Here is a 10,474-nt window from a genome sequence, read left to right as displayed (position 1 = left end):
CGCTGAGGCGCCGGGTGGTGTTTGGGTGGTGGCGGGGCTTCTCTTTTCCCCCTGCGGCTGCTGATTTGTCCCGGAGCTCAATTGGCGAGAGGATCGAAAGGGCAGAGTAGGCTTCTCAGGGAGATTCCTGCGGGAGAGGCGGGCTCAGCTCGCCCGCCCTCAGGGCAGGGCCGGGTCCCCTCCAGCCGGGCCCGGTGACGCCCGTCCCAAGGCGAGATGGCGGAGCATCCATGTAACGGTTGCTGCTTCTGTGCCAGGCGCTGCATCGCCCTCCCTGCCCTGCCCCTTGGCTCCGGTTCTCTCAGGACTGGCAGCGCTTGCCTGGCTCATCTCCGCACCCGCCACCTTCCCTTCCTGCGGCCTGCGTTTCTTAGGTACAAGCAGTGTTACCTCGGAGCGGGACCATCCCATGGCCCAGAGGAGCCCGCGGGCGCCAAAGCATAGCAACATCCCAGGCCCAAACAACTACTGCAGTAGTTCGTCCTAGGCCTTTCATCCCCCGTGCGCTGCCATGCAGTTCCCCTCAACCATTCTTGGCCTGTTTCTGGAAGAAGGAGTGGTCTTAAGTGATCTTGTTTCCAGGTTAGGTTTAATTGCTGGCCCAGGTAAAGGAAACAGCATATTTGTACAGTAACTGGGTCAAGATGTAGCATTAATACATTGTTAGAAAATCTACTTCTGTCATGCATTGCCACAGAATCAAGATTACGCTTGTCAGGTAGTATTTTTGCCTTATTCATTACATACTATTTTTAAAATAAAGTGTATAAGCAGTTATATTTCAGTAGCAATTTTACAGATACTGTCATTTTTACCTTGCATTTATGTCACTCAAAATGAGTGACTGGTATTCTTAGAACTACATAATTTCTTCTAAAAAAGGATTGAAAAAAAATCATGGGTGTTCCAAGCAGTTTTCATTTCAGTTCTAGAAATGCAGTTCATTTATTTAACATCGATAAGTTTTATGTATCTCTTGTAAAGACAGCACTGATCAATAAAAATCTCTTTGCTTGAGTGCGAAGTATGGGTGCCACCTTGTTTGCAGCTCATATCTTTTCTTCCAAAGGGTTTTTATACTGACTTAGTTGTGAAGAATTCAAGGTAAGCTTTGTTTTCCGCTTTCTCAAAAGCCGTGAGAATCTGCACCTGCTCTGGAAAACAGGGTGAGAGTTCAGAATGATTGTGGCAAACAGGGGACACTTTCTCAAAAAACAGACACAAAAACCCCAGGACTGTATTTGCATACATTCAGGACGAAGAACTACTGGTTACAGAGCAGTTCCACAGAAATGACTTGGGAGTTACAGTGAATCCCAAGCTAAGCATCTGCCAAGAAAGCATATGCCAGAAAGGTCTAATCTACAAGGACACAGAAAAGATGGTGCTGCACTTCTTCATCCTAATACTAAATTCCCCTATAAATTTAAAGATAGAACTATGAAGCTACAAGACATTTTTTAACTTTCAGAGCATTCTGAGATTTCTAAGCAATCTCTATATAGTGCTTGTGCTTTATAAGTTGCAATTTTGACTTAGATGAACAAACAAGTTGACATGACTATACACATTCTTTGCTATTAAATAACTTAAAGTTGTTATTGACACTTTTTATGACTGTTGTGTATAATCCATAGAAAAGCACGGATATGAAGGAGTTTAGCAACCTACCATTGGGCCAGGAAGAAACTGTACTGGATAGAAAGACACAAAGAATAAATCACAACATCTGTATGAACTGTAGACGTCTCTGACAGATTTCTGAGGACTCTGTCATTTTCTTTCATTGTCAGTTCTGTTTGTGATAAATTGTATTATATTGAAATGGAGACAAATGTGGTTAATGAATCTCCAACATGTTTACGTGTACTAAATTAATAACAGAGTAGCTGAATTGATATGATGCACAGGAGTATTTAACAGCTAATTAATTTCTTTATCTGCCTGAAATAAAAATTCTATTAAAGTAGGATATGAAATATATAACAATAGCTTTCAAACTTGGGATACCGCATAGTAGGGTTTACTGAAATATTTCGGGTCTTCTTTTAGTACATAACTGAACCTTGCTTTTCCTAATAGTGAGGTGTATCCCAAACTGATACTCTTCACAGCAATGCATGAACTTTGATATTTAAAATGGTTACTAAATCTAACCTTTGGTCCATCAGTTCTGCCTTTGTGAACTATAGATAGTAAACGAAAACATGTAAAGCTCAAATCAAATCAATTAGGCAAAAAAAAGACCCTGAAGGTCAGGAAGTGGCCCAAATTACTACAGGGAATTAAAATTCTTTGTTCTGTCTTTTCAGGGCAAGCTAATACACCAGGTAATTACTGATGCCTTTCTGGAACCAGAATCTAATCCTGGAGCACAAAGAGCTTAAACCAGATACAAATAACATTCACGGAGTTAAGGAAGCAATATTTACATAGAAAGCATAAATAAGAATGTCATTTAAATGCAATGCATGTAAAAGCTATTAACAATTTTGAAAGAAGAATTAAAAAAAAAAATCAGAAATGCTTTTTGATTTCATTAAATACTGCTTACATTCTACTACCAAATCTGTCCAGAGGGGGGAGGTAAATAGTCACATTTTTATGTTACTATAAGGAAAAAGGAACCGGCTGAGAATGCTCATTCTCCTGGTGTATGTAAATTCAGCTCATGTGAGCTTTATTTGTTGCAAATTCTTTTATCTCTGCTAGTCGGGTTTTTTTTTAATTTCATTATCCAAACCTTACAAACTTTAGATTTGCATAATAAACGAAGGTGTTACATAAATGATGTTAGGAAGACAGTATAGAGTTTGACAGCACAAAGTAAATGCTGATTAGGAATAAAATGCCAGAATTTATATGAGTGAAGAATTCTGATTTGTAAGTAAAAATCACATGTAAACATACATTGTGAAATCTCTTAACTTCAGTAGAGCTGATGGGTGTTTGACTATTAACTTTGATGGGGGCACAGTATGTAAACATAGAAGGATGAATCAGGGTTGAATCACAAATAAGTAAAATATATAGAACTAAGAAATAGGTAAGAACTAAAATATTGGAGTAAAACATCAATAACCCTGCTTGATTTTGCACACAACAGTTCAAGCACCACGGTATATTTGCAACTTCTCTTTTATAAAAATAAAGGAAGATTAAGAACAAATAAGGACAATGTCATGTCATGTACTACCAATGAATGCGCTCAGTTCTCTATTCTGTTTTTAAGCAGATTTTTCTACTGAGGATGTGCCAGTACTGTAGTTTTATCTTAATAATAGCTCAACGAGAGAATTTTGCTATAGTAACTTCCCAACAAAGCACAAAATTTTCTCTAATGTTCCAGTTGCTTCCACTCTACGTCCAATATAAATCTCAATCTGGGCCATCCGATAAGGAGCATATATACATTTAAGCACAAAGTAGTTCAGCTGATTGCAGTTTCACAATGATGTGAAAACTAGATCGCGGACTAAACTGACATGAATTAGCTATAACTTTCACAGTTATAAACTCTCCACATGCAGCTAATTTATCATTTTGGAACTAAACCCAAACAACACTGATTCAATCACAAGAACAAAAAAGTGCATTAAACAAGCCTAAATATTCGTTTAAGACCACATATCTGGTAAGAGTCAGAAGTATACATACAGGTGACTTACACCTTGGTTAAGAACGTTTCTTCTCTTTTAGCCGCAATCCAGTTGTGTGCTGGCTATTGCAGTGTGCAGTTGTCTTCTGTAAAGCTAGAGAAATCCAAAAGCTTTTCTATGATGTAATACATGCTAGCAGGTTTTAGGAGCCTCCTGGCAGAAGAGGATCAGTGAATTCTCCCATTTTCTCCTGCCATACCTGCTTTCAGATAAAAAGGGCATGTTAAAATGAACTCTTCTATATTATATGATTTTTTTGTTCTGCTGGAGGATACCTCCAGAAACTGCCTGAGTTTGCTTCAGCGCTGCTTTGAGCAGTGAAAAGCATTCCTAATCTCAGCAGTTAATCCGGCTCACAGCATCTACAAATTAACCGCATTACATGGTTATTTCCTGCAAAGTATGAAATAAATGTCAGCAACAGACTCGCATCTGTAAAAATTCCTATTGCAGGCAGTTCAGAACAACATGAAAATTTGCTTTGATCACTCACTGGAAGTTGCTCTTGGTAATCGAGGGAGAAGATCCAGAAGAATCACATCTGAGAGTTAATTCTCACATTAGTTAACACATTAGTTAGTTAGGTAACACATTAGGTAACACATTATTTAGTTCTCCTGTGCCTTTCTGTCCAGTGACTTTTGGTCAGTTAACGAACACTCAGTCATTAAGCACTTTACTACATGAAAACATGTGCAACCTGTCGTATCATTTATTACTTCCAGTTATCATTTCCATGGGTACACTCCCTTACTAAATTGCATATCTCAAAATTGAACAGTATGCTCTAGTCTAAAGAGGAAGAAAACAAAGTGTCAGTGCAAGAAAGAATTGTTGTATCATAAATAAAATTGTGAAGTTTTATAGGGGGTAACAACATAAATGCACCGTAATTCTTGTCCCTTTTGAAGTCTGAAATGTCTTCCAGAAGTTCTTCCTTAGTTCAGCCACGGATAAACCATTAGCAACCTAGGTCAACCGTGCAGAGGCAGAAAGGGGTGCTCATCTTCTCTCAGCTGCCAGTGGTACCTTGCAAAATGAGAAATGATCATCATCTTGGCTCATACGGTTGCTAATGATGATATGCTAATGATAACCACAATAGCGTGGTTATTTTTTTTCAAGTAATGGCAAGGAAGAGTGCTATTATTTCAAAATTTCCAACAGAAATACTTCCAGTCATAGGGTTTGACTTGCCTGCAGCATTGAATTGAACTAGTTGATTATGCACTGCGCCCAGTAGAAGCTCCCTCCCTAAATAAGTTTCTCCCCAGGAAGTGCTATGGCCTTACAGCTTCAAATTCTGCAGTCAGGTTGCCCCATTGCCCCATCCCAGAATACGGCATGATGTAAAATATACTATTCTGTGAAAATCATTGACAAAACAGTTCAGTGAGTTCTGTGCAAGGCTGGTTTGCCAGTGCCTTCAGCCCTGGTATGAGAAGCATTTCATGCTCTCTGCGTCACTAATTTCAGCAGGTTATCTGAAAAAGGAAAGACATGAAAAAAAGGATAAAAGATATCATAGAATCATAGAATGATTAGATTTGGAAGGGACCTTAAAGATCATCTAGTTCCAACACTCCTGCCATGGGCAGGGACACCTCCCACTAGACCAGGCTGCTCAAAGCCCCATCCAGCCTGGCCTTGAACACCTCCAGGCATGGGGCATCCACAACTTCCCTGGGCAACCTGTTCCAGTGCCTCACCACCCTCACAGGAAAGAATTTCTTCCTGATATCTGATCTAAATCTACCCTCTTTCAGTTTAGAACCGTTACCCCTTGTCCTGTCATTGCACTCCCTGATAAAGAGTCCCTCCCCATCTTTCCTGTAGGCCCCCTTTAGGTACTGGAAGGCTGCTATAAAGTCTCCCTGGAGCCTTCTCTTCTCCAGGCTGAACAATCCTGGCTGTCTCATGCTGTCTCCATAGGAGAGGTTCTCCAGCCCTCTGATCATCTTCACGGCCCTCCTCTGGACTCGCTCCAAACAGAAAGAACCCATGATATTAGCAACACTGTTTTTCTCATTTCCGCGCTTTAAAGTCCAAAACGCACCAGGTTATTACTCTGGGATGATCAAGGAGGCAAAACATAGGTGAAAAATAGACACTCCTTGAAGATGCTGGAGGCAGGGTGAGTGTGGTGATCCTGGCCAGGAGACCGCTGCACATGCAGGAGACAGGGATCCACAGTACAGGCACCCTGAGGAGACCCAGGTCTGTGCTGTGCTGCCTTTAGGCCTGTGTTGTTTTGCACAAATCTCTCGGTTGCAAGATAAACTCCACCAGCTCCTTGTCACGGAGGAACCTGTGGGCAGCTCCCTCTTGGTGTAGGCGATTACACTGCCTGCATGGCCTTGCCTTTATCTGGAAGTGCAGCAAGATGTTCTCACGTGAACATCCTTTATGAATAGCTGTTTTCTCATAACAAAATTAAAACAGCTTGAATGACCAAGGGAGGAGCTTCTCTCTAGGGATGGGATCTGTGCAGTGTGCCATGGGAGAAGTCCACCAAGGGTCTGTCTGATGCTGGATGTGGGGTTCAGAGCATCTGAAGGGACATAAGATTTACTCACTATCTGTATTACCCTATTCCGTCTTTTTAAAACAGGTATTTTATTAAGCCATTTGCTGTCGGGCCTTTCTTACTGAGTTTCAGAGAAAAGCCCTGCACTGTCCCTCTCTCAATTCATTGTCCCTGCTCCCTGGCGCAGAACAGGGAGCGACAGTATAATGGCCTGGCTGTAGGGTAAAGCTCTGTGCTATAAACCCTGTGCTGCATTGCAATGGCTTATAGAGTAGTGGGGTGCTGATGCTTTTATTTAATTACAAAAATTATAATAAACACAAGGAAATAATATAAATATTTATCTATAGTATTTGTGTGTGTAAATGTAATACAAAATAGGAAAAGGGAAGGATGCTTGATTTTACCATGAGGTTGCTAGGAGCAGTTACGGCATTGTGAAAGATGCCTCGAAGCCAGAAGCAAGAGGAAGAAATAAAGGGAAAGAAGCTTAGACAGACTGACAGCAGTGGCTGAGAGCGTAAGAAACGATACAAATGTGGGCGTGAAACAGCTAGTGCTCTGCAAGTAAGGACAGCGACTTGAAGACCTGCTTCTAAGGAAAGAAAGTCCATGTGATCCTTCTCAGAAGCCTCTCGGATGTCATATACTTATGGCTGAAGCATCCCCGGATGCAGGTCTCTTAACTAAGATAAACTAATTTAAAGTAATGAAAAGCAGGAGAAGTCCAAACATAGTAAATTCGTGTTATTTCTGCAGGTGTGGAACTGTTCTTTTTCTTCTTTTGGTACTTCATCCTTAAAACATTAAAAATATACATAGCTATAGACGATACAGAAAAATGGAGCATGCCTCATTATTTATGTCCCAGGAGTTTCACAATAATTGCTCAGGCTTAAACTTGCCCACTTATGGAATGGAAGTTTCATCCTAATCTTCTGAGATATTTTCTCATGGCACCTGTGGCTCCTGCCCTGCCTTTTCAGCCCTCCCTCTGCATATGACACAGACTCGGTCATGCCTCAACACCGCAAAGCTTCCCTCCTTAATAAAATTCCTGCAGGATTTCAAAGGCACCGTGGGAGCTTCCCAAATGCAAAACCCCCTCTCAGGTGCTAAAGGCAGAAAAACAAGGCACCGGCTACCGGCTTCAGGTGAAAAGGGGAGCAAGGAATAAATACGCGCAGGACGGACAGATGGCAAGGAGCGGTGGACCAAAGGGCCTTGGATCGAGGGAGTACTTCGCATTTTGTCCCCAGGAGTACCCAAACTCTCGCTCTCTTCGGTTGTTTTGGGCTATGCTGTTCTTAAAGCAGTGTGTGTATTCACAAGTAGTTCCTCTTACTTGCACCACAGTCGTACGCGAGACTGCGGTGACTACCAAGGACGCCCTTTTTCCCCGCTGGAGAACCATCATTCCTGTACGCTTACAGCCCTCTTTTGGGGACGTTTTGACCGACTCCACTGTCGGCCCCTTCGCGTTCCCGCCGCCTCTTCGCCCCCTTCCGTGGCTCCCTCGGCCGAGGCGGGGGCTGGGGGGGTGTCTCTCAGCCCGGGAAGGGGATGCACCCATGGCGGCGGCGGGCGAACTCAAGCCAGAACCGGGCAGGACCTGCCGGGCAGCGCCGCGGGTCGCAGGGGCGTCGCTGCCCCTCCCGGAGCTCCTTTCTCTCAGCGAACGGGCGGCGGCGGGGCCCTGCTTCACCCCTCCCGGCTCTTGGGGCGGGCCCTGCACCGCCGCGACCGGCCCCCACGCGTGCAGAACCACCCCGCCGCCTGCTCCCACCCGGGCCCGGTGTGTTGGGGAACGGCGAGGAGGCCGCTGACAGCCCCGCGGGCGGGTCCCGGGGGGAGGCGGGACCGTGGCGTGGCGGAGGAGTGTGGGGGGGGCGGAGCTCTGCCCCGCCGGGAGCCCACGGCGCCCGCCCTGCGCGGCGTGGGGCGGGGGGGAACCGGCCGAGGCGCCGCCGCGGGTCACGTGCGGGGCCGGTGCGTATAACACACCGTGGGGGGGCGGTTCGGGGGTGTCGCGCGTGGGGCGGGCAGTGGCGGGAGCTGCGCGGAGCGGTGAGGTGGGGGCATGGCATGGCGGCGGGTCAGCCCACCCGCTCCTGGCGTGTTGTCTTCCGCGGCGCGCAGCGGTGGGGGACGGGACAGGGGAACGGGAGGGGACGCGCCCTCACGCTGCAGCGGCGGCTTTGTTGCTGCTGTTACTGCGCCTCTCCGTGTCGCTTCTTCCCCGGGCCGCTGCCGAGCCGGCGCTGCCCGCCAAGTTCAGCCGGAGCCGGCTGTGAGGGGAGCAGCGGGGCTGCCGGGCCGGGCCGGCCTGGCGCGGCGCTGAGTGAGGGGCTGCGTGCATCTCGCCGGGCCGCCCCCCACGGAGGACCCCGGCTCGCTGGTCTCCGGGAACGGGTTTGGGTGTGAGGTGGGGGTGTCGCTGCACCCCCTCTTCCCTCAGAGCCCCTCTTCCAGCGAGACGACCACCGTGAGGCGGGGGGCGGCCCAAAGTAAGGCTGCTTGCGGCTGAGGAGGCGAGGCAGAGTCAGAGGCAGCCTTGGTAGCCGGGTTGGGGGGGTTGCTGTGGCCTTCGATGTGAGCGCCCGCTATGGTGCGCGGGTGGCCCTTCCTCCTCCTCCTCCTCCTCCTCCTTGCAACTGCTCCGTCGCCACGGCGGGGCTGCGGGGGGGGGTGGCCGGTGCCGCCGGGCTGTGGCGGTCCCATCCGTGCCTTGGGTCTGAGCCGACCTTTCCCTACCACAGGCAAGAAGTGTGGTTGCCGTGGCCCATGACCCTGTCGCGTTAAAAAAAGTGTTGGAGTACCGGAACGGAAACGAACTGCTCCATTCCCCCTCCATTCTGCACGCAGAGAACTCCAGTTAATGTGCTTGGAACGGTGCTTTGCCAGCTGATCCGGTAAGATCTTGCACTGGCTGTGCTAAGCTTATTCAGAGCTGCTGGGCTGAAAGAAAGCCTTTGATGTAACAAAACTAAACTATTTGCAGAAGACAGCCAGGAGATGCCTAGGAATGAGGATTAGTTTAAATAGCTATTGCCTTGGCAATGGTGTTGAACAGATACTGTGTTATTCTATCCGTCTTAATTTCTATGAAGCAGACAGTAACTTTAGGTGCTTTCACATGAAGTACCATGAGACTGTCTTCAGCATGTTCAGCTTCTAACTTCTAGAACCCTTTAACTGAAGATTAAAATAACTACTTTTAGATAACATCACTCGTGCTTCTAGTACTGCAACTCTCTCTTCCTGGAGCAGCTCCTGTCAGTGCAGTGTGGTGTGTGGGTTTGTAGACAGGTTCTGTCTGTTTGTGCGGTTTGGTGCATTTTGTCCTCCTCCTTTACAAGCATCACTTCATAACGTGTGCACGCTGGGACATGTAACAAGTCTTCCTGAGTGAGTATCATCGTTTCCTACAGGAATCTAGTTTTCATTGCTAGAGGGGGATCTGAAATACTAGCCAGTGCTGTGCTTCTTACCAGCCTTACTATTTGTCACAAATAGAAAGCTTCCTATGCAACCGACAGCTGCTGCCTCAGGGCCTTAATGTTACGTTGGGCAGTGCCAGTACTGCTTCTGCTGCTTGTCAAGCTGCAGCAGAGTGAAAACCAACCATGTTCTGGTTAGTGTGTATTGTCACTGTTCTAGGCCATGTACACTGCAGGAGGCCTCAGCAGGAGAAGAAATCAAAGCAAAAGCAAGTGTGTCATATCAGTAGTGCTGCCCCATGGTCATGCATGGCCCTTTAGGCCTTTGTAGACTGCTTTGTGAGAAAAGCAGCTTTTTTTTTTGCTTGGACTCTCTCTCCTAGCAATTGGGTAACGTTGGTAGTTTGTATATTGGTAGTTAGGTGGTGTCCTGGTTTCAGCTGGGAAAGAGTTAACTTTCTTTCTAGTGATTGCTGTGAAAGGAATGTTAATAATGAATAGTGTTTTAGTTGTTGCTAAGTGATGTTTATACTTTTCAAGGACTCTTTCCAGATTCCCATAGAAGCTGAGAAGGAGCACAGACAGAACAACATATGTGGAATATTCTGCACCATGGTCATCACACTCAGTATATAAATGGGGGTTGGCCAGGTGCAGGCCCCACAGGGAGAATCTGCAATCACTGCTCAGGTTGGGCTTGGCAACCAATTCATTGAGTGGTGAGAGTGACGTGTATCTTGTATATTCTTTCACCATTATTATTATTATTGTTATTTTACCCTTCTAGGGTGGGGGAATGGGTAGTTAGTGAGTGGCTGCGTGGTCCTAGTTGCTGGCTGGGCTTAAAC

At 46.1% G+C, this 10,474-nt stretch overlaps 1 protein-coding gene across 2 annotated transcripts in view; it reads left to right on the top strand.

Annotated features, from left to right (window-relative positions):
• Positions 1–8,033: 8,033 nt before the first annotated feature.
• Positions 8,034–10,474, top strand: part of OSBPL1A (oxysterol binding protein like 1A) — a 73,379-nt gene continuing 70,938 nt past the window's right edge. Inside the window, exons 1-2 of one of the 2 annotated variants that reach the window (XM_063326727.1) lie at positions 8,034–8,175; positions 8,946–9,098. The gene's annotated coding sequence lies outside the window, so the exon portion shown is untranslated. Of the gene's footprint in view, positions 8,176–8,240; positions 8,259–8,945; positions 9,099–10,474 lie in introns of those variants that run through there. The other variant, XM_063326728.1, reaches the window with a different exon arrangement.

The sequence above is a fragment of the Chroicocephalus ridibundus genome, chromosome 2, assembly GCF_963924245.1.
Source record: "Chroicocephalus ridibundus chromosome 2, bChrRid1.1, whole genome shotgun sequence".
In the NCBI taxonomy this organism is placed as follows: Eukaryota; Metazoa; Chordata; class Aves; order Charadriiformes; family Laridae; genus Chroicocephalus; species Chroicocephalus ridibundus.
Note: the sequence above shows the minus strand (reverse complement) of the source record. Positions and strands in the feature narration are given on the sequence as shown.